Source organism: Pleurodeles waltl, chromosome 8, assembly GCF_031143425.1.
Source record: "Pleurodeles waltl isolate 20211129_DDA chromosome 8, aPleWal1.hap1.20221129, whole genome shotgun sequence".
Classification (NCBI taxonomy): Eukaryota; Metazoa; Chordata; class Amphibia; order Caudata; family Salamandridae; genus Pleurodeles; species Pleurodeles waltl.
Genome location: NC_090447.1, coordinates 108082826 through 108109875, shown reverse-complemented (window position 1 = coordinate 108109875; position 27050 = coordinate 108082826).

The window sequence follows — 27050 nt, the reverse complement described above, 5'->3', positions numbered from 1 at the left end:
GGGACTTACCTGGGTGCCAGGGTTGTGCCAATTGTGGAGACAAAGGTACAGTTTAGGGAAATAACACTGTTGCTGGTGCCTGGTTAGCAGGGTCCCAGCACACTTTCAAGTCATAACTTAGCATCAACAAAGGCAAAATGTCAGAGGGTAACCATGCCAAGGACGCATTTCCTTACAATGATCATGACGATGGAGACGAGTGGGATCATGTAGATGTTGAGCAGCATGGGGCTCAGCAATGATCCTTTGAGGTACTCCACAGCTGATGTCTATGGTTTCTGATAGGTGTGGCAGGAGTCTGAACTTCTGTATTCTGCCTATCAGGAAGGAGTGTATCCATCAAAGAGCCTTGCCACATATACCTGCCGCATGGATTCTGGTTAGTGTGCGGTGAGACATTGTATCGAAGGCGGCAGAGAGATCAAGTAGGATGAGGGCTGCTTTATGTCCGTGGTCGAGGAGGGAGCGGATGTCATCTATTGCTGTGAGCAGGGAGGTTTCGGTACAGTGATTGGTTCTGAATCCTGATTGGGAGACGTCCAGGATGTTGTTGTCCTCGATGTGTTGGCAAAGCTGAGTGTTGATTGCTTTCTGGGCGACTTTAGCTGGGAAGGGTAGCAGTGAGATAGACTGGTAGTTCTTGAGGTCATTTGGGTCGGCTGTGTGCTTTTTCAGAAGTGTGTGAATCTCGGCGTGCTTCCAGTCTTCGGGGTAGGTTGCTGATACTAGGGAACAGTGCTGGCCATGCAAAGTTCCTGCGCGATCAAGGTGCTGGCCTTGTTGAAGATGTAGTGTGGGCAGGGGTTACTCGGGGCTCCTAAGTGGATACTGCTCATGATGGAGTGGGTATCCTGCATTGTGACGGGGGGTCCAGGAGTGCAGCAGTCCTAGGGGCTCGGCTGGTCCGGACAGGGGTATTGTTGATGGTCTGAAACTGTCGTAGAGATCTTCCAGGCTGGGTAGTATGGTGCATATAAAAGGTTCCTAATATAGAGCAAATAATAATGGAAAAACAATTCACCATTGGTGTGTACAGCTATGTTACACAAACATGTTCTGAGATTTCTCATAATGAAAATCTGCACACAGTAATATGCCAGTGATCTTATTGCAAATTCCCATTTTGTCCTTACTGCCCATAAATAAAATTACGCAGGTGCCAATGCCCAGCTTCCCTGGACTTACCTTGGACCAGTCCTTCAACCAGTCTATGCCTTTGTGGACCCAGCTCTTGGGGCCTCCTGCCTCTTGTCCCGCTTTCACTCTCACCCTTTTTCTCGTGTCTTTGTGCCTTCTGCCTTGTGATCTTTTTGCCTTTCACTTTCTTCTGCTTTTTACTCGTAACTCTCCTCACTTTGTGAATCTTTAATTCTTTTCACTTGTTGTCCCTTTGAATTTGTGGCTTTTTTGCTCTTTTCACCCTTAGCTCTTTTAAGCCTTTTCACTTTTCACTCTTCAGCGTCTCAGTCTTTGCTCTTTTGCCGCTCACTTTTTGCCCTTTTCACTTTTGTGCCTTTTTCACTTGTAGCCTTTTTGCCTTGTACCTCTTGACTTGTTTGCCTTATACCTTTCACCCTTTTGCTCTTTCACCCTTAGCTCTTTGCCATCTCTTGGAGCCTTCTTCCTGCACTCCATTTTTTACCTTTAATGGCATCAAAATAACCAAAACCACACCTGTCTTCTGGACCGATAAAACCATCATTCACTTCAAAATCAACATCTCTCACCGAACCAAGCCCACCATCATCATCCTGGCCAAACACAGCTGAAGCAGCATCTTGGAATCTAACTAGCCCCACACCCTGCACATCAACCAGCCCAACCCCACCAGAAATCTAAACAGTGAAATGAAACAGATCAATGAGTAAATCACAGAACATGATGCTTCCCTGGCACCCCACAAATACATAACCAAAAGATAACCTGGAAGCATGCTTGCTGTACACTGAGGAACTCCGATGAATCAAACAACACTGCTAACAACAGGAAAGATGATGGAAAACAAATGACAAAAAATTGACAAGGATGCTTACAAAGCAGCTGTCAGATGCTACCACGAGCAGATCAAAGAAACTAATAAAAAGGCTGTAGCGGGTCACAACGGCTGTAAGGAAATCATCACCTTTGTTAAAGACCTCACCACACCAGCTTCCACCACAAAGTGTATCGCCCCCTTGCAAGAACTATGCAATAGCCTTTTGAAAATTTTCATTAAGATCAAAGCCATCTACAACAATTTCGATCCTCAACCACACCCTTGCAGCCTCACCTCCAGCCTACCCACAAATGACCTTGGGAAAACGCTGACTACGTGGGAAACAATCACCACACAAGAGACAACCAGCATCATTAGGACCATCCACTTCGAGGCACTGACGGACCCCTGCCACATTACATCTACAACATGGGCTTCTCCCCAATCAGCAAAGTACTCACCTGCATCCTGACCATGTCCATCGCTACCGCAGTGTTGCTGGAGGCCTGGAAACATGCAGAGATCAACTCACTAAAAAAAGAAACCTCTGGCAGATCCCACCCAACTATCAAACTATAGACTATCTCCCTACTACCTTAGTCAGCCAAGGTCATGTAGACCGCCTTCAACAAGCACCCACTACCTCGAGGCACACCAACCCTGTGCAATCGGGCTTCAGACCCAAACACAGCACTGAGAGTGCTCTCACTGCCACAACTGACAACACTAGATGATTCTCAACCCAGGAGAAACAGCAGCCCTCATCCTGCTCAACCTTACCAGGCTTTGACATGGTCTCCCACTCCACGCTGATCAGAAGACTACATGAAATAGGCATCCAAGGACCTGTCCTCAACCGGATTTGCTCCTTTCTCATAGGAAGAACACAAAAGGTCAGCACGCTACCCTACAGGTCCAAAGCCAAGAACATCATCTGCGGAGTCCCCCATGGATCATCTCTCAGTCCAACCCTATTAAACATCTACATGACCCCACCAGTTGACCTAATCAGATCACAATGCATCAACATACTGTCCTAAAATGATGACACCCAACTGATACTCTCCCTGTCGGACAAGACCCCCCACAATAAAAACCACCTGGATGAAATCAAACTGCCTCAAGCAAAACCTGATGTGATGGTGATGTTCGGAAGAAAAACCTCTGCTTAGGACTCCACCTGTTGGCCTCAAGACTTTGATTTCACAACATGGCCCCTCTCTCTACGCAAGAAATGTAGGAATCATCCTAGACAACAAGCTTGACATGATAGCCTAAGTAAACACGTTAACCTTCACCTTTTTTTCACATCGTGAGAATGCTGAAAAAAATCTTCAAGCTCCTACCAAAGAAGAATAGAATAATTGTTACACAGGCCATGATAACCAGCTGACTTTTCTACGGCAATGCACTCTACACAGGAATCTTCAAGCAGCATCTGAGCAGGCTCTAAACAAACCAAAACCCCACCTCAAGACTCATCCACAACCTACCTCTTTGCACTCACACCACCCCACAACTCAAAGAGCTTTATCGGCTCACCGTACACAAACACACTCAATTAAAACTCCTCATACATACAGACAATGTATCACACAACACAGGCCCTGCCAACCTCAACAGCTGTGTACACTTCCAACAATGTCCCAGGCACCTCCACTCAGCCGGACTCTCATTATCACATGTAGCCCGCGCACACTTTCTCGTACTTCTCCTTGAAACATGGAACAACCTTCTACATGACATCAGAGCATCCTCATTGCTTCATGAAATCTGCAAGATGCTGGAGACTTGGCTCTTCAAAATCTCACCTGTGAGACAGCTGCATGACCACCTGCAACCTCAATACTTGTGAAGATATTGGAGCTTTTTGCTTTTAAAAGATCTTATAAGACTCAATTGGGAAAACATTCTCTCCCCTGGCCTTTCCCTTGGGGAGAAGTTCAATATCTGTTTCACAATTAATGATATGAGCGACATTACAATGAAGCAACTGTGTCATATAAACTGCTCTACCTCTTGAAGTCTTAGGTTTATTATTCCTAATAAATTTAGTGAAATTGTTTTAAAATGTCTCTAGTATGTGTGGTATACAGCCTGGTGTTTATTCACAATGCATTTAATACATGACTGCTTACTTCATTCCCTAATTTTATACACAATAATTTTGCAGTAAATTGCCCATATCCGATTTCTTTGACTTTATACACCAGATATAAAACTACCAGTTTCCTCCTTTGTCGTTTCTGCTTTGCCACATTTGCATCTCTAATTGCTACTGCATGTGTGATTTCATGTGACCTAAGGCTGGGTTTATAGTTTAGTTCCTCATGTTTTTTTTTCCTGTATGCAGAACAATTAATCAACAACAATTAATCAAAAAACCTCTCAGCGTATCCTTGAAAATCACATATAAAGGAGCAGAACCAATCTTAATCATAAAACATTTCTCTATATCTTTTCCATACAATTCTGAAAGCCTGAACCCATAAACATCTTTTGTTAGCTACATCATTCTTATTTCCTGCCAGTCTGATAATCAGTGGACTATGATTGGATGTATTCATCGAACCAGTCATTTGGGATCTGGGCAGCCATTTGTTTCATATGAACACCATATCTATAACACGAGCACTACCGATACATGGAAGTGTGATAAGTGTATACAAGCTGTGGACCCTCTAACACTCTCCATGAATCTATTACCCTGTGCACCGAATCAATGTAAGTAACATTAAGCTTACATAAAATGCAAACAACATTCTTCCACCACTGTAAGCTAAGCCTCCAGATGGAATTACAGTCAAATTAGACCATAAGCATGGTCCAGGGGTGCCTGCATTCGTGCTAGGTAGCCAATTGTGCACCAGTGCAGAGGAAAGTACAGAGATGCGTTGTATTGCTGTAAATACGCTGCATCCTTGAACTTTCCTAATGACGAAGCTTGGTGTATCAAGTAGGCTTGCGCCACCATGCTGCGTCATATTTTTGTTAATAAGTGCCAGGATTTTCTGTGGTGCAATCCATGTGGCACTAATGGGGTATCCAGGTCTAGCAGGCAATAAGTCATCAGCATAAGTAAATAGGATGCATTGATGAAGGGAGGCATAGAAAGGTGAAATGGCTTGTTCAAGCATGCGTACATTTTTTGGGAAGCAGTGAGAGAATATTGTGGGGAGTGGACCATAAAATAGGATTGTGCCATAACAGAGCAATTAAGCAGGAATGTAGGCTACTAATTGCTTTCATTGTGGTCACTCAAATCATGATTGGGTGACAGTCCAGCCTCTAAGTTAAATACTGCCAAAGTCACTGTAGAGTTGTATTATGTCTTGTCTGAGAAGTTTTTCTCAATGTTCCAAGTCTTGGTTTGCACATCACTGTGTTATTATGTGCACAATTGTACTTTTGTAAGCAGAGAATTATTACTATATCAAATATAATGTTTGGTGCTAATAATTATATATATATTTTTCAGCTTTCGTCAGTAGAAGAAGGTAAGTGTTAACCCTGTTATTATTACAAAATGTTACAAATGTCTCACATTGCCAGATCCTTCATTCCCACCTCGTTTGAGCCCAGTAGTGACCGGAGTAAAATTGGTAGTCCTCAGATTACTTTAAATTACTGAATAATATACTTTTCACTTACAACACACCAATATGCTATGGAAGATGCACATGAAAACAACTGTATGAAACTGTGTTCTCACAGATAATTCATGGAGCAAAACAAAGGATCCAGAAAGGTGAGCTCTCTTTAGGTGCAAGACCAAATATTACAGCTTGATATCAATTGGATGAGGTAATTCTTTGAAACCTAGGCTGGTAAGGTGGTAAAAACCCTCCATGTACCACAGGGTGAACACAGAGAAGAGTGTTGTAGAGCAGAAACACCTTCAGTAGAGACCTGTATTCTATGGTGCAGATTCCACCCAGCTGGGATTCAGATTGCTGAGGATTGCAGCATTAAACACTTGTCTTGTCATTTGCCATAGGCCAACAGGTAAAGTGAAAATGACAGCACAGATGCTATGTGAATAATATGGAGGAAAGCTGCGGGTGGTGCACAAGAAGGCACACTTCAAATATCAAGATGTATTGCCTTATCCCCAAATATTTGGGACCACACCCTGAAGTCCCTATAAGACTCATAGAGAAACAGTGACCCCGTCAGTGATGAAGGAGAACTAACAGGTGTTTCTCACTTCTCCGTACTGAGTACGTAAGGTTATTAGGAGTCATACAAACCTCAGAGTCTCTCCTATTTGCAGGTAGTATATAGAGAGCCCCATCCTGAAAACTAGTGCACGCACTCGGTGGTTGGCACATTTCATGTGCAAATTACATGCATTGGTGTAACAAATTCTAATATTAGTTGAGTGGGGTAGGTACTCAATGCAAGGATTAATCATAATCCTTGTCAGGGTAAACCACTAAAATCACTAAATAATCCTGAGCTCAGCTCCCTGATAGCTGCAGCACAAAAAAGTTAGGCTCAGCTCAAAGGCAATGCGTAAAGTATTCAGGCAATACCAACACAGTAATAAAATCAAAGCACAACACAAGAAAACCCTGTAACAAATTTTTAAAAACAGAGAATATTTTAATAAATAAAGGGCAAATATCTAATAAAGGGAACCAGAATTATGATTTTTTTAAATTCAAATTAAAAATAGCAGCAAAAGGTATATAATACCAACCACATGTGTCTGGTTGAGTTTACCAGTTACTAGGCATGATTTGAGGCTGCCCATGATGGAGTAAAGGTCAGATACAGGGACTAGGCTTGACACGGTCAGAAGTTTTATCTTCTAAGTTCGTCTCTGAAATGGAAGTCAAAAATCCTCAGTGAGACAAGGTAGCAGACTGTCGCTGAGGACGAGTCCACAATGTAGGGTAGCTTTTGGACAAAGTCCCGTAGAACCTTAAGTTCAGAATGGGAGTAATTCAAATGTCGTGGCCAGAGCAGGTCCCTCACCAGCCGGATACTTTTGCTGCCTTCACCCACATTCTGACTTCGTCAGTTTTTTGGAACTCAGACCCTTCCAGCAGAGCAAGTTTACAGGCCGTATCTGTACAGGGCTCCACGAGGATAGAAACAGTTGTTGGGCATTCCAGCTGTAAATAATTTGCTGCTGCTGAAAAGCTCAGACCAGGAGCTACAGCAATCTTTGGCCCTGCAACACTGAACATACTTTGCATTGCCACTGTAGTGTACGGCTGAATGAGTGCTGCAGTCCACTAGTAGCATCTAAATTACATGCCCTGGGTACAATCTACTGGGGACTTATAGGTAAATTAAATATAGCAACCATGAGTAAACCAATGTACCCACCTTATATAGAGCAACTTGACATGCTGGCCCTGGGATGTCTCCAGAGCCAAGGTTTGTATGTATAAGGTTTCAGGAGATGATATGATATTTCACTTCAACACCGGCCAATGGCCCACATTCTTGGGGACTTCACTTGGAGTTAAAAACTCACTCCATCAGAGGCCAGCAGCAGAGTCTGGAACAGGTCCAATTGGCAGGAATTCTCTGGGCAGTTGCAGGGAAAGGTCTCTTGTATCTTGTATCCCATCTATCTTGAACATGAGTTCAATAACTTGACTCTTGGAGTCATTTCTTGGTGCTGGGCACAAAGGAGAGCAGATCGGATCCTTCAGGGCTCTTCACATGTCACATGCAGCAGCTTTATCCATCTTCTGATTCTTCCATAGGTCCAGTAGTGTTCTGAGGGGGGTGCTGTAAGTGCCACATTTATGGCTGAAATCGGCCTGTGGGTGGGACCACCTCCTGGCGGCTCCATAACCAATGGTGTAAAAGATCCCAGGGTGACCCTACTCATGTTTGCATTACTTATTGTGTGCCCTACTGCAAACATTCCCACAGTGCTCCTCTCTACCTAAATCCAAGATTGCAACCATTCCTCCTGTATGCCGAACTGTGTCCCTCCCCAAAGATGTAGCAATGAAAATGGGCAGCTCCTCTCGTGTGATCACTCTATACTTGTTTGTGGAGTTGCCCCTCCCCCACTGGCATTGGGCCAGCCTGACTAGGAGGACAAAGGAGGGGCAGCCCTAGTTGTTAACTGCATCTGGCTGTGACAAAGCAGGCAGAGTCTGTGAAGTTCAATCAATAATGTTTGTTTCAGGGATACACCCCTATACAAGACATAAGCATACATACAATACAGATAAAATACATAAAAACCTTGTATGTATAGGTGTATATAGGAAATAACAAATAAGTGACCTTCAAAATTTAAAAACCAAGTGAAATTCATTGTATCAAGATTTTAAAATGTGAGCCTTAGCTGTTTCCTACGAAACCACGCATATAAAAACGTGATACGACCAAAAACTATAGGTGCACTTACATCTGACTGGAGCATTCTGGAAGGAATACAAAATGCAGAAAACCCATAATCAAGTGAAGTAATCTTATCCACTTCATTCTTGTGTGCTTATGAGGCAGGCAAAATAATGGAATATTGTCCATATTTTCCGTGGTATTACAGATCAATCAATTTCCAGTAGAAATACCACCAGGCTTACATGTGAAACTATTAATATACAGAGTTCCACATCTGAATTTGACAAACAAGGGCCTTGTCTGTTTTGGTATTCTATCATCCATGTGATGTTCTAAACAAGGGCTGGTTTAAGAGACAGATCTATCAATGAGGCTGTCACTTCTCAAGGAACTATGACAAAAGGCAGCCTTTACAGCCTCCTTTGTGGCTCTAGTAATAGTTGCTGTATCAGGCCATACAATATCCAGCCCGAAATCCTTTAACTGTAATTTTATATGGAGCAGCCACTGCAAGGTTAAAGCCTTATCTAGTGTCAGAATCTCTGGTTGGCCATGTCTATATGAGAATAATTCTGGTGTGGACCACAGTTTTATCTAGAGAAATTAATGGTTTGAGGACTGCTAATCCCCTGTCCTCCTAAGGCCCAGGTCAAAATAGAGTTGAAATGTGAGAGTACTTTGTGAACAATTAAGTAATAATTTAAAAAAATTAAGTCTCTTTCTGAGTCACATTTTTGGAATTAACCATTCTCCAGATTCCTGCACTGTACAGCACAGAAGACTGGGCTTTGGCTCTATAAAGCACCCTCTGTAGCACTATGAATTTCCCTGACTGCTGCCACTCAGTGGGTCAATAATGTACTACTCTTCTTAACCTGGGCTTTCCACCCAAACAGATTCTCCACGTTAGTCCCCAGGTATTCAAACTGGTTGAACCTATCAGGTAATAATCACCTAGCCTCATACCACCCCTGAAGGACTTAGGGTCATATATTTGGTTTTTGAAACATTATTTCCCAGGCTCCTAATATCACACAAATCGAATAATTTATTAAGAAGGTTTTTTAGGCCCATTAGGATGCCTGGTATTACCAAGGTATTATCAGCAACTAGGAGTGATAGAATGGGATTGTCTTCTAATTTGGGGCATCCTGGGCACAGATGTCCCAAAAGTCAATGGTGTCATTATTATATAGGGAAAATAATGTGAGAGTCAAAAATCACTCTTGTTGTACCCGACAGGCGATAGGAACATGATCACTAAGCCCTTCCTGTTTATTCAGCACACCAGCCCGTATTTTGCTTGATGATGTCTACTTAGCGAGCTAATAGATACAGTGGGATATTCATTGACTGTAAAGTATCCCTGAGTTTGTTTCTAGGAACAAGGTCAAATGCCACCTGTGAGCCTATAAATGCCACATAGAGGGGCTATGTATTCAAATTAAAATACTTCCAGCGAATAAGACCGAGCCAAAAGGCTTGATAAATAGTGCTGGTTTTCGCTCTAAAACCACCATTAATTGGTGATAAATCCAGTGTCTCACTCATCCATTCAAGAATCTTATCTAAGAGGTGTCTGAAAATGCTATTTGAAGATATGCCCCATTCCAGAAGTCAGAAAAACTTGTTGTAGTAACTATTCTTTTTGACAGCAAGTTTATGTAAGGACCCCATGCTTCCATCTTAGAGCAATAAAGGTCCCCCAGGGCTTTGCCTGGACTTGGTGCTTTTCCCAGTTGGACTGCCTTTAAATGACTCATGGTGTCAGTGAGAAAAGCGGAATATCACTGACAGAGGTCAATTTAGATGAATGGGGCCCTGAATCGATGTGTACTAATGTGCCTGCAACATTTTCTTTTGATTTTAAGTTAGTGAAGTCTTCAATCCTGACTTGAGGTTGGATGTAATGATTTGTAGGATTGTTCCCATTAAAAATACACCTTATACACCTTAGATAATATGCTTGAAGCAGTGTGATCTTTCCTTCTAAATGCTTCTAAGAGAGTCACCTAGTTTGCATCATCTCAGATTCTTTTACAGACATCAATCACACATTTATAGTTGGATCTTGCTTCTCTAATAGCAAGCTTCTTACAAGATTTAATTGCAAAAGTAAGTGGGGATAGGTGGGGTTTTGGCCTTCTGCAAATCAATTGTGTACAAAGTGATGGGCCTAACTAATGGTGAAGATGGTATTCTAACAGCCATTATATACCTTCAAAGGTATAATATAAGGATATATGTGTCTCAATAACTGAATTTCACATTGAGGGCAGTTGATGTAGGGAGCCTACAAGGTATTAAAAGGGTTATAAATTCAATTTCACTGACCTTGCAGAACTCTTCCTATAATGGTCCTCCCACAGCTTGCTACCAGGCTAGCTCAGACATATCTCCCAGAGCATCAATCTCTGGCCGTTTAGGTTCCATGGTGTCACCTCTTTTTCAGCAGGCACTGGATCCCTCAGAAGGTCATTTTCTTCTACCTCCTTCATTCCTACCGCAATTTCCTCTTATTTTTCATCACCATCTTGATCCTGTGGAGTAGACTGTAGCAGAGAGACTTCATCTCATGCTCTAAGGGCAATCTGGAAGTATTCCTTTTTGGACATTGTTGCCAAATTACGGCTCCTCTCGTTTCACAGCTTTTTCAGATCTGCCACGTTCAAGATTTCACTGGTGGTTGATCCACCTCAATTCAAAAAAGGGATTTCTATTTTGAACACAAATCAGTGAGTGGTACTGCAAAGCACACGTCTTGGGTCCCACTGCTGAAGACCAGTATAAGAAACTAAAGTATTAGTGAAAGGGGATACGCACCAACCTCAAGTAATATTCACAGTCCTTGTCAGGGTGAACCAGTAAAGTCACTAAATAAACCTGAGCTCAACCCCGTTGTGGCTATGGCACAAAGCAGACAGTCTTATCATGGAAGCAATGTGTAAAGTATGTAGGCACTATCAGCACAGTAATAATGACAAAAAACAGCACAAGAAAAACCCTTAACCAATGTGGAAAACTATAGACTATTGGAATACATATAAGGACAACAAAAGGACAAAAATCCAATAAATGGTACAGGAGAAATGTATTTTTCAACTTTAAAAATAGTGCCAAAAAAGCGTTAACTGCCAAATATGAATATCTGAAAGACAAAGCAAAAGCAATTGGGAAGACAATCATAGGAAAAAGATTAGTCATCACATCAAGGGTGAACACAAAATTCTAGCATGGTGTTCCTGGCAAGAGGATCTTCCTCTCTCCTCTAGTGTTTCCAAAAGAAACCAAATAGTGAAAAACAGATGACAGGGCACTCATGAATCAAAGCTCAATCTTTCATATATCTTTATAGTCCAAGGTTATCGTTTAGTGCAAATAGCCTCAAATTATCAGTCGGGCCGGGATTCGTGAGAAAAATCACTCCATTTAATCTTGAGATAAGAAGTCCATCAGAGCTAAAATAGCCGTCCTTGGAACCAATATCTTTATTACAACAACAGCCAACACGTGTTTCGTCCTATGAGATAATCACTCTCAAAGACTTCATCAGGGCTGTAAGAAATATAAACAATGACTACAATTAAAATATGCACTCATCCCACTGTAAGATTCAACCCCTGTCACCGTGATATTTGTGATGGCATGGCTATTAAAATTTGTGACTTTAGGTGACATGAAAATAACTCATAAAGCACACACAGAAGGCCACTATTACAAAAATATTGATCCATAACATGCATCAAAATGACTCCAAGATAACTTGAAATACCCAAAGGGGGGGTGACACGTGATCAAACGAGTGTCATGACATAAATGCGCATGTCCTCCAAATTTGTAAATGGTAAACCGTCCCAAGTAATCAAAAAAGAACTGAAAAGTGAAAAGTGAAAAGCATACCAAGTAATGCCAATTATACCCAGAGTGCCAAAAAAATACACTGCCTTAAAAAATGACCTGAAGTAATAACACTACATACCTTTCATAGAATTTCCAAAAAAGCTAGTAGAACCAACTCATCAAAATTAATCTGGGTATCTAGAATAAATAATAATGACCCACTATAAAACCGAATTAATTGTCAAAACCGAATATGAAAATCAATAAGTAATGATTAAGTTTAGAAAAAATTCTAAAGCCATAAGGCCCCACATACCCTTATTACTCCATAACAAAAGTTTGCTGAATACTGAAACACCGTAGCGTGTAAAGCAACTAGAATAAAGTAAATAAAGTGACGTTAAAAAAGTGAAATGCTGCAAGCTGAAAACGCTCAGATCCATAATACACAGCTTCTCGCTTGTTTAAGGCTAATAAAATTAATCAATATAAAAAAACAAACACTCACCTATCAATGAATAAATCACATAGGGCCTGATTCTGACCCTGGCGGCCGGTGTCCGCCAGGGTCACCGGCCACGGGAGCACCGCCGACAGACCGGCGGTGCTCCGAAGGGCATTCTGACCGCAGCGGTTCAGCCGCGGTCAGAAAGGGTAAACCGGCGGTCACCCGCCGGTTTACCGCTGCCCTTCTGAATCCTCCATGGCGGCGGAGCGCGCTCCGCCGCCATGGGGATTCAGACACCCCCTACCGCCATCCTGTTCATGGCGGGAAACCCGCCATGAACAGGATGGCGGTAGGGGGTGCCGCGGGGCCCCTGGGGGCCCCTGCAGTGCCCATGCCAATGGTATGGGCACTGCAGGGGCCCCCGTAAGAGGGCCCCGCAAAGTATTTCAGTGTCTGCTATGCAGACACTGAAATACGCGACGGGTGCCACTGCACCCGTCGCACCTTCCCACTACGCCGGCTCAATTCTGAGCCGGCGTCCTCGTGGGAAGGTTGATTTGCCCTGGGCTGACGGGCGGCCTTTTGGCGGCTGCCCGCCAGCCAAGGGGAAATCTCAGAATCACCGCAGCGGTCTTTCGACCGCGGTGCGGTGTTCTGACGGGGTTACTTTGGTAAGAATGACCCCCATAATCAGAGGGCCGCATTCATATCATCACGCAGTGCCTCTGTATCCCGTTAATTAAATCGAAAAAAACAAACACTCACCCATCAATGAATAAATCACATAATCAGAGGGCCGCGTTCATATCATCATGTGGTGCCTCTGTATCCCGTTAATTAAATCGAAACCGGCAGCCCGGGGGGAACTCTATTTAAAGCTTGCCTTGTTTGTCCCACATTTTATCATTCATTTTATTTTTACTTTACTGTATGTGAAATTTTAGTCTTTGTATACTACACTGATTCTGAGTTTCACGTCGATGCAGGTAGGAGATGTGCATGGCGTAAATGTAGCATGTCCTCTTTCTATTTACAATTTATGAGAAATTGTTTTGTTTTTTGTTGCCATCTTATTTCGGTTTCAGTGTTTTTCTATTAGTCTTAGCTGGGTATAAATTTTTAAGCACAGGATTGGTAGTTACGACTTTTTGTCTAGCTCGCGACTTGGGCATATGTTTATATTTAATCCTTTTAATTTTGATGCATGTTATGGATCAATATTTTTGTAATAGTGGCCTTCTGTGTGTGCTTTATGAGTTATTTTCATGTCACCTAAAGTCACAAATTTTAATAGCCATGCCATCACAAATATCACAGTGACAGGGGTTGAATCTTACAGTGGGATGAGTGCATATTTTAATTGTAGTCATTGTTTATATTTCTTACAGCCCTGATTAAGTCTTTGAGAGTGATTATCTTATAGGACGAAACACGTGTTGGCTGTTGTTGTAATAAAGATATTGGTTCCAAGGACGGCTATTTTAGTTCTGATGGACTTCTTATCTCAAGATTAAATGGAGTGATTTTTCTCACGAATCCCGGTCCGACTGATAATTTGAGGCTATTTGCACTAAACGATAAGCTTGGACTATAAACATATATGAAAGATTGAGCTTTGATTCATGAGTGCCCCGACATCTGTTTTTCAAATATGAATATCTAGTTGGTCTTGACTGATACCTCGCCTCATTTTGTTGCCAACCACGATGTAGCACGGACCAGAATAGGCTGTTGTGTTATTTCAAAATGTGATAAAATACATAAAAAAAGAATAGACATTTTTCTTTGTGACTTGATTTATATCTTGGTGGTATGTATACTTCATAGCAACAGCAACAGAATATACATAGCAGCAACACTTTGATCTGCCCCCCAGACTAATTAGTGGTCAGACCTAAGGTTTAATCACAATGGCGATTACTCTCTGCTGTGATTAAACCCCTCTCATGGCCTTGTGGAGTAAAGGGCCATCAGAGGCAGACCTCTAATTTCACCCACATAACTAAGATGTCAAAATTAGAAGTCAGTTTTCAGAAACCCTGGTGGTAAGGAGCAGTGAAAACTGTTTAATGCTCCTCTTGCCTGTGGAAAAGCTAAGTACGGCAGCTACAGTAATCTTGGGCCATGCAACAATGAACATACTTTGTAGTGCCACTGTACTGTATGGCAGAATGAGTGCTGAATTCCATCCACCAGTAGCATTTAAATTACATGTCCTTTGTACACTTGGTTCAATCTTCTAGGGACCTATAGGTATATTAAATATGCCAATCAGGAATAAACCAATTCCTCATGTTTAAAGGGGGGCACAAGCACATTACTAATATTTGCAGAAGTAAAGTGTGCAGAGTTCTATTTCCAACAAACACATTAAAAGCAAAGAATTGGGGCTGCACCACGCAAAAAGATGGTCCTTTCCAAAAATTACGATGACTGTTAAATTTACCAACAACTCAACAGTTGTTATGCATAGTAGAGCAAACGGTTGAAAATGACTCAGTCATATTTGATTTTACATCTCTGTCCTATGAGTTTAAAAATGTACCTAAATTGTAACCAGCCATTAAACAGCATGGTTATATTAGTCCTCCAAAATATGTAATGTATGTAATGTAATGCATCCCCACTTACCTTGTTATGCAATCAAAAATAAAGGCAAAACTCTTTCAGCATTACCTGGTGCAACTGTGCCATGTCTATCACCTGTATCATTTATAATTTCCATATGCATGGTGTGCAATGGAGTGAGGACAGGTTGGCTCATCTCCTGTATTACTGCATTGCTTCTTCAGAACATCCGTGGAAACTCACTGCTACGTTTCTTCCTTCTGTTTGCAAAAAAGACCACATTAGGTCATCGTCCATTGTGGCTATATTTAAATTATAATTTTCATTGGCACTGGATGCACCGGAGAATGAAAATGTTACTTCTCGGCTTTAGTAGCATAAACTTAGAAAAACTGTGGCAATCCAAGCACAGATGTATTAGCTAACGGTAAGCCTGCTTTCTAGGCCCTGCATTTGTACCACATACTGCATTAATTTTAAATGTACAAACAGTAGAAATGCTAAAAGAGGACTAGGGCTGTATTATATTTAACTTACATCAATCAGTCAGGCACTTGTAAAGCATGGCTTATCCCCCATGGGGTCTCAAGGAGCTGTTGTGGACGTGTTGATCACTCAAAGAGCCAGGTCTTGAGATCCTTCCTGAACTGCTTCAGTGAGGTGGCCTGCCTGACGTTTAGAGGGAGTGTGTTCCATGTCCAGGCTGCGAGGTAAGAGAAGGATCTGCCCCCGGCTGTTCTCGTCGTGATTCTGGGGATGGCAGCGAGGGCGAGTTGCGAGGATCGGAGTTGCCTGCCGAGGGTGTAGAAGGTCAGGCAGTGGTTGAGATAGTCCGGTCCAATGTTGTGAAGCTCCTTGTATAGATGTGTGTCAGTAGCTTGAAAGTGATGCGTTTGTCGACTGGGAGCCAGTGACAGTCTCTAAGGTTGGCAGTTATATGGCTGCGGCAGGGCATATCCAGGATAAGTCTGGCTGCTGCGTTCTGGATTCTCCGTGGTCTTGCTATTTGTTTCTTTGTGATGCCAACATAGAGTGCATTGCTGCAGTCCAGTTTGCCGCTGACAAGAGCGTGAGTGACAGTCTTTCTTGTCTCCATGGGGATCCACTTCTAAATCTTCCCAAGGAGACGCAGAGTGTGGAAGCATGACGATGAGACGGAGATGACTTGGTGAGTCATGGAAAGTGTGGAGTCCAGGATGATGACCAGGTTGCGTGTGCGGTTGGTGAGGGGGGGCATTTCATAAGGCAGTAGGCCACCAGGAGCCATTCCAGGCAGAGGGGATGGGTCTGAGTACGAGTGCTGAAATACCTTTTTTGCTGGGTTATCCCCAAACCTTTTGCCTTCTTCCTCCTATTTTTTGCAGATCTGTTTTGCTGGTGATCAGTGCTAAAGTGCAAGTGCTCCCTGTGTAAATTGTTTTGGTGATTGGTTTAACCATGATTGGCGTATTTGATTTACTAGTAAGTCGCTAGTAAAGTGCACTATGTGTGCCCAGGGCCTGTAAATCGGATGCTACTAGTGGGCCTGTAGCTATGATTGCGCCACCAACATGAGTAACCCTGGAAACATGTCTCTGAGCTGCCAATGCAGTGTCTGTGTGTGTAGTTTTGCACTGCTTGCTAGGCCCAAACCTTCCCTTTTACTACATAATAGTCACCCCTAAGGTGGTCCCTAGGTAGTCGCATGGGCTGGGTGCAGTGCATGTAAAAGGTAGGACATATACTGCTGTGATTTACTTGTCCTGATAGTGAAATACTGCCAAATTAGTTATTCACTATTGCAAGACCTATCCCTCACATAGATTAACATTGGGACTGCCTTTAAATATCTTTTAAGTGCAGTTTCCCACTGGGAGAAAATAAAGAGTTGGAGTTTGGGGTCTCTGAACACATCATTTAAAAATACATCTTTTGGTAGAGTTGGTTTTTAGATTGTGTTAGAAATGGGGTCTTTGGTTGGCAGTCAGGTTGCCCTCTGTCCAAGCAAGGACCCTCACTCCAGTCAGGGTAAGTCACACACAATCCAAATTATCCTGTGACCATCCTCTGGTAGCTTGGCACTGAGCAGTCAGGCTTAACTTAGAAGGCAATGTGTAAAGTATTTGTACAATAAATCATACAATAACACCATATTGCACCACACAAATACACCACACAGTGTTTAGAAAGATATAGAATATTTATCTGGATATTTGCAGGTCAAAAATAATCAAAGATGCAATAAGAAAATGTAACGGTATCCCTGAAAAGTGATAAAAAGTGTCTTAAGTCTTTTAAAAGCAAACAAAGTCTCTTTCACGCACAAAGTACCTGGTTTGAGTGAAAAATCTCCGCAAAGGGCCGCAGAGGAGGAGAAGCGGGGAAACAAAGGAGTGTGCGTCGATTTCTCGGGCCGCACACAGTCGATGCGTCATTTAGTTTCCACGCAGGGACGGCTAGGCGTCGGTTTCCGGCGCTCGGTCGTGGATCCTATTCGGGTTGCGGAGTTGGCAGACGCCCCAGGGTCTGTACGTGGAATCCTGGGCTTGTGACAAGCTCTGCGTCATTCCGGTGGGCAGTGCGGGGAAATGTCTCCCTCAAGGCAGGCACTGCGTCGATTTCCCCTCTGGGAGTCAGGCGGCGTCGTCCCAGGTCGGCTGCGCGTCGATCTGGTGGGCCGTGCGTCGAAGTTCCGGTCTCACCGCAGGCACACGTCAATCTTTTCCTTGCGAAGTCGAGCGTCGTCGTCCCGGTTCGGCGTGCGGTGAAGTTTTCACCACGGAACAGGCTGTGGGTCTAATTTTCGCCGCACAAGGAGTCCAGTTGCAAGAGAGAAGTCTTTTTGGTCCTGAGACTTCAGGGAACAGGAGGCAAGCTCTATCCAAACCCTTGGAGAGCACTTCTTCACCACAGCCAGGGAACAGCAAGGCAGCTGGGCAACAGCAAGGCAGCAGTCCTTCACAGAAAGCAGTCAGGTGAGTCCTTTGGGCAGCCAGGCAGTTCTTCTTGGCAGGATGCCGGTTCTGGTTACAAGTTTCTCCTCCAGGAAGTGTTTGAGGTGGTAGGGCAGAGGCCCTGTTTTTATACCCAAATGTGCCTTTGAAGTGAGGACGACTTCAAAGAGTGGCTTAGAAGTGCACCAGGTCTCCTTTCAGTTCAATCCTGTCTGCCAGGGTCCCAGTAGGGGGTGTGGCAGTCCTTTGTGTGAGAGCAGGCCCTCCACCCTCCCAGCCCAGGAAGACCCATTCAAAATGCAGATGTAAGCAAGTGAGGCTGTGTATCCTGTGTTTGGGGTGTGTCTGAGTGAATGCACAAGGAACTGTCAACTAAACCCAGCCAGACGTGGATTGTAAGGCACAGAAAGATTTAGTGAATACACAAGGAGCTGTCAACTAAACCCAGCCAGACGTCGATTGTAAGGCACAGAAAGATTTAAGTGCAGAGAAATGCTCACTTTCTAAAAGTGGCATTTCTAAAATGTAATATTAAATCCAACTCCACCAGTCAGCAGGATTTTTTATTACCATTCTGGCCATACTAAATATGACCTTCCTACTCCTTTCAGATCAGCAGCTACCACTCCAACAATGTATGAGGGCAGCCCCAATGTTAGCCTATGAAGGGAGCAGGCCTCACAGTAGTGTAAAAACGGATTTAGGAGCTTTACACTATCAGGACATGTAAACTACACAGGTACATGTCCTGCTTTTTACCCACACAGAACCCTGCCCTAGGGGTTACCTAGGGCACACTTTAGGGGTGACTTATGTGTAGAAAAAGGGGAGTTTTAGGCTTGCCAAGTGCTTTTAAATGCTAAGTCGAATTGGCAGTGAAACTGCCACACACAGGCCTTGCAATGGCAGGCCTGAGATAATGTTAAGGGGCTACTTAAGTGGGTGGCACAACCAGTGCTTCAGGCCCACTAGTAGCATTTAATCTACTGGCCCTGGGCACATACAGTGCATAGTACTAGGGACTTATAAGTAAACTAAATAGTCCAATTGGGTATGATCCAATGTTACCATGTTTAAAGGGAGAGATCATATGCACTTTAGCACTGGTTAGCAGTGGTAAAGTGCGCAGAGTCCTAAAGCCAGCAAAAATGAGGTCAGAAAAAGAGAAGGAGGAAGGCAAAAAGTCTGGGGATAACCCTGCAGAAGGGCCATTTCCAACATATCCCCCTTCCAGCCTAAAGCCAGGGTAGACTAATCAACACTCTGATGGACTTCCCTGCTTAAGGCGATAGAACATGGACAATGGACCACTACTGCAGGGGCACTTGCCAGTTCTGCGCCTTTCTGAACTCCGTGAGGCTTCTTTGTCTATACTCTCTGGGGCCACTGAACTGGCCCATGGGGAACCCTTCTCATCACCTGAGGACCCCATCTGTGAAGCTCCTAACTTTAACATGCTCACAGATGCATCCCAGTATGCAGACAGTACCACCATGGCTGACAAAGTGATGTGGCCCGTTCCATTCCTTGGGTCTGACTTCTGTCCCCAACAAAGGGGAAACTCTGCCCATAAGGACAGAAATCAACAGACGCCACTGACAGCTGTCAGTGTTATGAGCCAGGCCCCAGACCATCCACTGCTAAATGGAGACCCTGAGGGGGCCGTTGGATGAGCTTCTCCTCCAGCTGGGAGTCTGGTAGGGAGCTCCCAAGGGGCTCCTGAAGCATCCCAGAATGGGGGCAGTAGCCCCAAGGGTCTTGCACCCCTTCTCCATTCTCACCAGTTCAGGGGTGGGTCCCTGATACTGGTCACTCAGCCCAGGTTCTGTACCCTGAGGCTGAACAGAGGACAAGGGTGAGTTCTTCCTCACTGTGCCTCCACATCTGGGCACACATACCCTCCTCTGGGGAGTTGTACTGGCAGGCATCTGAACTGTCAGGGCACCTCTAGGGGTCAACCCAATCAGTTTTCCTGACACTACGGGAAAATCATTCCCCAGAATTCAGTCAATGGGCAGCTGGGGACTAACTATGACCCTCCACTGGGTCATCTCCCCACCCCACTCTAGGGACACCAGGGCCATGAGGCGGACAAAATCCTCCCCAGTGGCTGGAGTCACTCTACACACCTGTCCTGTGTACTGCTCTGGTGACACTAGTCTCTCCACCATCATGGTAAGACTAGCCCCTGTGACTGGGACCCCATTCACTCCCACCTGGTCGAAGTGACGACTCCCACCCTCAGGGATCACCAGTTTACCCTCTGAGTCCACCTCCCAACTAAAGGAGATGAAGGCATGGTCTACGACCTGCCCCTGTGGACTACTTTCCCCTAAGGCCACATGGGCCACCCCTGTAGAGGTCCCAATACTGGGTGATTTCCTTGGACAGACAAGTGTCCTGTGTCCTAGCTGGGAGCACTCAAAGCAGCGGGGTTGGGAATAGGATGCTTTGTGCCACTGCCCCCCAGAACCACCACCCTGTTTCTAAAATGGGGCCTGGGAGCCCTTTCCTCCCCCCCTCACTCTGGGACTTGTCTGGGTCATCTTTAACCTCCCCCGCACTCTGTTGGGGGGAACGGAACCATCCTTCCTGGGGTCACTCCCAGGTACCTTTTTGGACACTCTGGTACTAACCCAGAGGTCCGCCTCCTCAGCAAGTTTCCTGGGGTCAGTCAGCTTACTATCTACCAAGTGCTGGTGCAACTCTGTAAAAGTAATATTGAGTATATGCTCTCTCAGAATCAAGTAATATAACCCTTTATAGCCATCTACTTTGCTGCCCCGCACCCATCCATTCAGTGCCTTACTGGAAAAGTCAAAGAATTCTACCCATGTTTGTGTGGACTGTTTGGTGCTGTCCCAGAACCTCTGACGGTATCTCTCAGGGGTCAGCCCAAACTTGGCAAGTAAAATGGCTTTCTGAAGTGGGTATGTGTTTTGATCCCTTGTATCCAGTGTGAGAAGTGTATCCCTCCCAGTGCTGGCAGATAACTCCACATAGCTGTACGCCATTGCCCTTCAGGAACCTCATGAGCCCTTAGTGCAACTTCATAAGCAGCTAGCCAGTTATCCATGTCATCTCCCACCACAAAACTGGACACCACATTTTTGGGTATACAAACCTTCTTTTCTCCAGCAGGTCCTGCTTGTATGCTGCCACCATTACTGCTGGACTCAGACTGTCTTGCCTTGATCTCCAGCTCCTTGAGACTCAGTTCATGAGCCAACAATAGTTTCTTCTCAGCCAAGACTCTCTCAGCTGCAGTTTCAGCTCTTTCAGCTTCAATCGGTTTGGCTGCTCTTTCAGCCTCAGCTTGCTTGGCTCCTCTTTCTGCTCTCCTTTCCTCCTGTTGAGCCTCAATTTTTAGCCTTGCCATTTACAACTGAAACTCTCTCTCCTCGCTCCATTCCTCTGTGGTCAGGCTTTGATCAGAGACACTGCTCCCTGGTTTTGCAGGGGGCACAGTTGCACTGGTAACATCCACTGTTTTAAAAAAATCCTCTGGGGAGCCATCTTCTGGCTCCTCCTCCTCAGCACCCTCCTCTGAATGGGCTTCTGCCCAGGCCCTCAGCGCCTTTTGAAAGTCCTCCTTTCTGGAGGCACCTTGGGTGGGTACTCCCATATCCCTGCAGAATCCTTTCAGCTGTTTGACAGTGTATGTCTCCAGCAGGGCTAGGTCAAACTCTCCTGCTTGAGACCCAGCCTGAGACATGTTGAGTGAGGATTTTGGTCCAAAAATTTACAGGAAAAACGTAATTGCAGAAAAAATAAAAATCAAGTTGACCTTCAACTGTGGGTAGGTAGTGAAATACTTAGTGTAAGGTAATGGCTCCCTGTTGCAGTTACCCCCCACTTCTTGCCTGATACTGATGCTGACTTTACTGAGAAATGTGCTGGGACCCTGCTAACCAGGCCCCAGCACCAGTGTTCTTTCACCTAAAATGTACCATTGTTTCCACAATTGGCACACCCCTGGCACACAGATAAGTCCCCTGTAAAAGGTACCAGTGGTACAAAGCGCCCTGTGACCACAAAATACTGCCTGCGGCATATGTTAGTCACCCCTCTAGCAGGCCTTACAGCCCTAAGGCAGGGTGTACTATACCACAGGTGAGGGCATAGCTGCATGAGCAATATGCCCCTACATTGTCTAAGTCTATTCTTAGACATTGTAAGTACAGTTGTGGCCATATTACGTATATGGTCTGGGAGTTTGTCAAAAACGAACTCCACAGCTCCATAATGGCTACACTGAATACTGGGAATTTTGGTATCAAACTTCTCAGAATAATAAATCCACACTGATGCCAGTGTTGGATTTATTAAAAAATGCACACAGAGAGCATCTTAGAGATGCCCCCTGTATTTTACCCAATTGTTCAGTGCAGGACTGACTGGTCTGTGCCAGCCTGCTGCTGAGAGACGAGTTTCTGACCCCATGTGGTGAGGGCCTTTGTGCTCTCTGAGGACAGAAACAAAAGCCTGCTCTGGGTGGAGGTGCTTCACACCTCCCACTGCATACACTGTAACACCTAGCATTGAGCCTCAAAGGCCGATGCTTCATGTTACAATGCCCCAGGGCACTCCAGCTAGTGGAGATGCCCGCCCCCTGGACACAGCCCCCACTTTTGGCAGCAAGTCCATGGGAGATAATGAGAAAAACAAAGAGGAGTCACCCACCAGTCAGGACAGCCCCTAAGGTGTCCTGAGCTGAGGTGACCCCTGCCTTTAGAAATCCTCCATCTTGATTTTGGAGGAATCCCCCAAAAGGAATAGGGATGTGCCCCCTCCCATCAGGGAGGGGGCTCAAAGAGGGTGTAGCCACCCTCAAGGACAGTAGCCATTGGCTACTGCCCTCCCAGACCTAAACACACCCCTAAATTCAGTATTTAGGGGCTCCCCAGAACCTAGGAAACTAGATTCCTGCACCCTGAAGACGAAGAAGGACTGCTGACCTGAAGCCGTGCAGAAAAGACGGAGACACCAACTGCTTTGGCCCCAGCCTTACCGGCCTGTCTCCCCACTTCGAGGAAAACTGCAACAGCGACGCGTCCCCCAGGGTCCATCCACCTCTGAAGCCTCAGAGGACTACTCTGCATCTAAAAGGACCAAGAACTCCAGAGGACAGCTGCCCTGTTCCAAAGAAACTGCAACTTTGCAACAAAGAAGCAACTTTCAAAGACCACTCGTTTCCCGCCAGAAGCGTGAGACTTTCCACTCTGCACCCGACGCCCCCGGCTCGACCTGCGGAAAACCAACACTACAGGGAGGACTCCCCGACGACTGCGACCCTGTGAGTAGCCAGAGTTGACCCCCTTGAGATCCCTCAGCGACACCTGCAGAGGGAATCCCGAGGCTTCCCCTGACCGCGACTGCCTGCTTCCAAGAACCCGACGCCAGGGAAACACACTCCACCCGCAGCCCCCAGGACCTGAAGGATCCGACCTCCAGTGCAGGAGCGACCCCCAGGTGGCCCTCTCCCTTGCCCAGGTGGTGTCTACCCCGAGGAACCCCCTACCACCCCCCCCCAACCCCCCCCCCTTCCTCCCCTGCCTGCCTGCATCGCTGAGGAGGTCTCCCATTGAAACCTATTGCAAACCCGACGCCTGTTTGTACTCTGCACCCGACCGCCCCTGTGCCGCTGAGGGTGTACTTTTGTTCTGACTTGTGTCCCCCCCCGGTGCCCCTACAAAACCCCCTGGTCTGCCCTCCGAAGTCGCTGGTACTTACCTGCTGGCAGACTGGAACCGGGGCACCCCCTTCTCCATTGAAGCCTATGCGTTTTGGGCACCACTTTGTCCTCTGCACCTGACGGGCCCTGAGCTGCTGGTGTGGTAACTTTGGGGTTGCTTTGAACCCCCAACGGTGGGCTAACTTGGACCCAAACTTGAACCCCGTAGGTGATTTACTTACCTGCAAAAACTAACAAATACTTACCTCCGCCAGGAACTGTTGAATTTTGCACTGTCTAGTTTTAAAATAGCTTATTGCCATTTTTGCCAAAACTGTACATGTTATTGTATTGATTCAAAGTTCCTAAGATACCTGAGTGAAATACCTTTCATTTAAAGTACTGTGTGTAAATCTTGAACCTGTGGTTCTTAAAATAAACTAAGAGAATATATTTTTCTATACAAAAACCTATTGGCCTGATATTGTCTTTTAGTGTGAGTTCCTCATTTATTGCCTGTGTGTATGTACAACAAATGCTTAACACTACCCTCTGATAAGCCTACTTCTCGACCACACTACCACAAAATAGAGCATTGGAATGATCTCTTTTTGCCACTATCTTACCTCTAAGGGGAACCCTTGGACTCTGTGCATGCTATTTCTTACTTTGAAATAGTACATACAGAGCCAACTTCCTACACTTAGCTACTGTATGTCACTGCACAAATACAAGTCCTATCCTCACCGCTGATCACCAATATTAGAAATGGGGTCTTTGGTTGGCAGTCAAGTTGCCCTCTGTCCAAGCAAGGACCCTCACTCTAGTCAGGGTAAGTCACACACAATCGAAATGATCCTGTGCCCACCCTCTGGTAACTTGGCACTGAGCAGTCAGGCTTAACTTAGAAGGCAATGTGTAAAGTATTTGTGCAAAAAATCATACAATAACACCATATAGCAGCACAAAAATACACCACACAGTGTTTAGAAAAATATATAGGGGGTCATTACAACATTGGTGGTAAAAGCCACTTACCGCCGTGCAGAAGACCGCTAACACACCGCCGCGGCAGCGGAATTCTGCCACAGCTATTATGACCCACAACTTGAAATCCTACAAAATTCAGACACCCACACAAGTCAGCCACACCAAAGGTCAGTGATAAACTGGCAAAAACAAATCCTTCACCGTCACGTCAACAGAAATACGCCCACGCTATCACGACCCACGAATCCACGCGGCGGTCTTTCAACCGCAGTATTCCATTGGCGGTACACACCGCCGCGCTCAAAGTACACACACTTCTACAAAACACCGCCATATTGGACTATTCGAAATACACACACCCAATACAATATAAAACACACATCCACATCACCCACAAAACCCTATGACCACTATTACAGAGAGAAGGCCAGTGAGAGACACCACCATCCACAAACTACCAGCCACAGGCACACAACACCATCACCCACACAACTTCCACGCACAAAACTCCACACCCCACTACATATCACCACACTTATCACCACACACACCACCCCACACATCAACTACACCACCCCATGGCACGGCAAAGACACCCCAGGTTCTCGGAGGAGGAGCTCAGGGTCATGGTGGAGGAAATTGTCCGGGTAGAGCCACAGCTATTTGGAGCACAGGTGCAGCACACCTCAATTGCTAAGAAGATGGAGCTATGGAGAATAGTCAACAGGGTCAACGCAGTGGGACAACACCCAAGAAATCGGGAAGACATCAGGAAGAGGTAGAACGACCTACAGGGAAGTTGAGTTCCGTGGTCTCAAGACACCACCAGGCGGTTCAGCAGACTGCCAGTGGACCCCCACCTCCTCACCCACAACTAACAACATGGGAGGAGCAGGTCTTGACGATTCTGCATCCTGAGGGCCTCGTAGGATTCGGTGGAGGAATGGACTCAGGTAAGTCAAAGTTTACTATTACATCCCCCACCCTACCTGCATGCTATCACATACCCCCACCCTCGCCCCCACCCCTATCACTCCAACTCCTCACAAATGTACCAATATCACAAGCCACACATCCCACGAAGCCCTGCAGTCAACAACAACGCATGGACACCCATCACCAATGCATGCCCACTGCACATACCCAAACACCCCCCTAAACCCCCATCACACAAGCCCCCACACAGGAATGCAAGCACTGGGGTACACGGTCACCCACCCATTGCACACCATGACACACACAGATGCAATAATCATGCTTTTACACCCCTGCAGGACCACCAGACAGGAGGGTCCAGACATCTCCACCCCACCCACAGAAGAGGCCCACAATGATGACAGCAGCTCTGTCCAACTGGATCTAGATGACCAGCCCGAACCATCGTGGGCCTTGGGACAGTCGGTTACCCTCACACAGGCACAGGCCACCACAGACCTACCCCCCCTCTGGTAACACCAGCACAGCACCCACCCAGCGGGCCCATACCTCCGTCCCCAGTACACGTCAATCAGCTGTGTGTCCACCACTACAGGAAACCCAGGATAACCCACCACCCAAACAAGAACAGGGACCTGGGGGTAGTGGTAGTGGGCAACTGGGGAACTGGGAGGGCTGCTGTGTGACAGGGGGTGGTCAGGCCAAGGGAACCCACTCTCCACGAGGCCCTCTCCTCCATCATGGGAGCATACCACCACTCCCAGGAGACGATTGCAACGGTTCTGGCCAAGTTGTCAGGAGACCCAGCGCATGCAGGAGGAACAGTATTTGGGGTTCAGGGAGGAACTCAGAACCATCAGCTCCGCCCTGGGCACCATCGTAGGGGTGCTGAAGGAAATACTCAACACCAGGAGGGACACTGTGGCACTACAAGGGGCCCCTGACACTAGCATGGACGAGGTACAGCCCACCACCTCCACCGGCACTAGTGGACAGGAGGCACCGCCACATGACCACCACACCAGCACCCCACCCCCTGCAGATGGAGAACCACCCCGCAAGCGGTCCCTGAGATCCAGAAACAAGCCAGAGCACGATGCCAAGACCCCCGCCAAGAAATGAGACCACCCTGATTGTCAACCCACTGTCCCACTTTGTCACCCTGTCCATATTGGAACTGCCCCAGCTCCACTTCCTATGCCCATATGGGCAATGCACCTGTGAGACTAATAGACTGGACTCTGCCATGGACACTCCTCTGCCATCTCCCCTCACCATTTCACTACCCCCTCCAATTTTGAGCACTTCAATAAACACACTTAAAGCACAAAACAATTTGGAGTCTGTCTGTGATTTCGAAATAGTATA